This window comes from Schistocerca serialis, unplaced genomic scaffold (genome assembly GCF_023864345.2).
Source record: "Schistocerca serialis cubense isolate TAMUIC-IGC-003099 unplaced genomic scaffold, iqSchSeri2.2 HiC_scaffold_1217, whole genome shotgun sequence".
NCBI classification, from domain to species: domain Eukaryota; kingdom Metazoa; phylum Arthropoda; class Insecta; order Orthoptera; family Acrididae; genus Schistocerca; species Schistocerca serialis.
The window spans coordinates 207,501-210,000 of NW_026047422.1; the positions used below are offsets into that span (position 1 = coordinate 207,501).

Genomic DNA, 2,500 nt, shown 5'->3' on the forward strand with positions numbered 1-2,500 from the left:
TGTTGTGCCTTAACGTAACCCATGTTGTGCCTTAACGTAACCCATGTTGTGCCTTAACGTAACCCATGTTGTGCCTTAACGTAACCCAATTTGTGCCTTAACGTAACCCAATTTGTGCCTTAACGTAACCCATGTTGTGCCTTAACGTAACCCATGTTGTGCCTTAACGTAACCCATGTTGTGCCTTAACGTAACCCATGTTGTGCCTTAACGTAACCCATGTTGTGCCTTAACGTAACCCATGTTGTGCCTTAACGTAACCCATGTTGTGCCTTAACGTAACCCATGTTGTGCCTTAACGTAACCCATGTTGTGCCTTAACGTAACCCATGTTGTGCCTTAACGTAACCCATGTTGTGCCTTAACGTAACCCATGTTGTGCCTTAACGTAACCCATGTTGTGCCTTAACGTAACCCAATTTGTGCCTTAACGTAACCCAATTTGTGCCTTAACGTAACCCAATTTGTGCCTTAACGTAACCTAATTTGTGCCTTAACGTAACCTAATTTGTGCCTTAACGTAACCCATATTGCGCCTCAACCTAACCTATATTGCGCCTTAACCTGACGCACGTTGTCGCTGAACCTGCTCTGTAATTGTTATGCAACTCGTTAAATTAGTGTAGTGTTGCCTAACCGCAACCCTCGCAATATAGTTCGCTATTCGCACTGCCCGGTCCCCTGTGTATCGCGTCATGTTAAACACCTTGCAAGTGTTGCTGACTTTCCACATGCTCCTGCTATACACTGTAATGTGGATAGCAGCAGGACGTACATGCCCCCCCCCCTTCCCCCCTGCCTTCGCAAGCTGGTCGTTGAGAAGTTTGCATGTTCAATGCCCTTCGCATGCCGACGTACTCAGCCTACGTTGTGGTACGGCCTGTCACCTGTCCGCGGATGTACGCAAAACCCACAAACTGTGCTGCACATTGGTCCGTATGTACTGAATGATACATCGTGGCACATGTGTGACCGTACGACGACTGCGCCTAGCAACGGCGGACCATACAGTCCAAATATTGTGGACGCAGCTACGTGTCGTCTCCCTTTAGGAGCTGGATTGCAGTGTGGTACGCCATTCAGACGTGTGGGAGGAACGGACGCCCTGGATGGCGATCAGCATGAGCAGTCTGTTGATGTAGTGGAGCGTGTATTCGGACGTAGTCGTCTCTTCTCACACACTGTGATAGCATGTTGCACCGCGTTCCACATCTGCGACATGCTGCAGAGGCCGGCTGACAGTCGTTCGCGCAATGGACACCGCATACGTACGGGGGCTACCTTCCACGTGTTCTCTAGGCGTGCACATGTTGTTGCGTCTATGTGGGCAGACGTAGTGTGTTGTGACACCTGACACAGGCATGCAATACTCGTTGCAAATGGCGATGGACGTCTACGTTTGCTGGTGACGTTACGCAAATGAACAACTGGTAACCCGTTGTGGTGCGGTTGTTCTCGCTAGAGGTGAATCAGTGTTGGCGACGATCGGTCGAGCTATTAACCGGTTGTTTCATGGATACCCACCATGCCCACGAACGTGAAAGGGGACCCACCATGCCCACGAACGTGAAAGGGGATCTGGGTGTGAGGCGATACGCGGCGGTGGCTGGGTGGGACCGTCCCCGGCCGGTGAGGGGGGGCCGCCCGGCGTGCTGGCAGCGCGGTGCGTGGGCGCACGCGCTACAGCCGGCTGGTGGGGGCGGCCAGTGGCAGGCGCGCCGGCCGACGGACGCGGCAGGCGGCGCAGCTGCGCGCCGGCGCCCCCTGCTCGCGGCGCCTTGCGGCCAAAGTAGGTCCTCGCGGGCCCGGTGCGAAGCGCGGTGGCCATCTGCAGTGTGCTGGTCCGATTGAGGACTGTGTGCGCTGAGGATGCGCCGCCGCCCGGCGCTCGGCGCCGCGACGCCGTCTGCTGCTCGGTCGCCCCAGCGGTTCTCGCAGGTGGTTTGTATCGCAGCTGTGCGGACGTGTTGGCGCGTGCGCTGTGCTGGGAGAGTTCGCTTCGGCACCCAAGTGGGGCTTTTGTCCTTCTGTGGCGCTGGCGTTGGAGCTGCCGGTCACCGTAGGTGGCGCGTGTTGTCTCCCGCCGGCAATGCCACGACAGCACGCTCCCGGGCCTCTGTCGGCAGCGGCAAGCTCAGTTGGGAGCACGGGTGGTCGCACCTAAAGCGTCTACTCGCCTAACTCCGGGCGATTGCGCCTCTCTCGAACCCGACCAAGTACTTAGGACGGCGCTGCGCGCCGCCGGGACCTGAGAGGGTTTCGAGGTGTGTTGTGCAGGGGAGCTCAGCCTCCTCCTGTTTGCAGAATAATTGAGCGGACGCTTGCGTGTTCGCGCGGGCCCCCGGGACACACTCCCGGGCGGCCGGCTGCTCAGCTCTAGTTGACGCAGCTCCCTGGTTGATCCTGCCAGTAGTCATATGCTTGTCTCAAAGATTAAGCCATGCATGTCTCAGTACAAGCCGCATTAAGGTGAAACCGCGAATGGCTCATTAAATCAGTT

The 2,500-nt window shown here is 56.6% G+C and overlaps 1 non-coding gene across 1 annotated transcript in view; it reads left to right on the top strand.

Annotated features, from left to right (window-relative positions):
• Positions 1-2,390: 2,390 nt before the first annotated feature.
• Positions 2,391-2,500, top strand: part of LOC126435744 (small subunit ribosomal RNA) — a 1,909-nt gene continuing 1,799 nt past the window's right edge. The window contains exon 1 of the ribosomal RNA XR_007580168.1: positions 2,391-2,500. This exon is cut by the window's right edge and continues 1,799 nt beyond it. This is a non-coding gene — a ribosomal RNA (small subunit ribosomal RNA).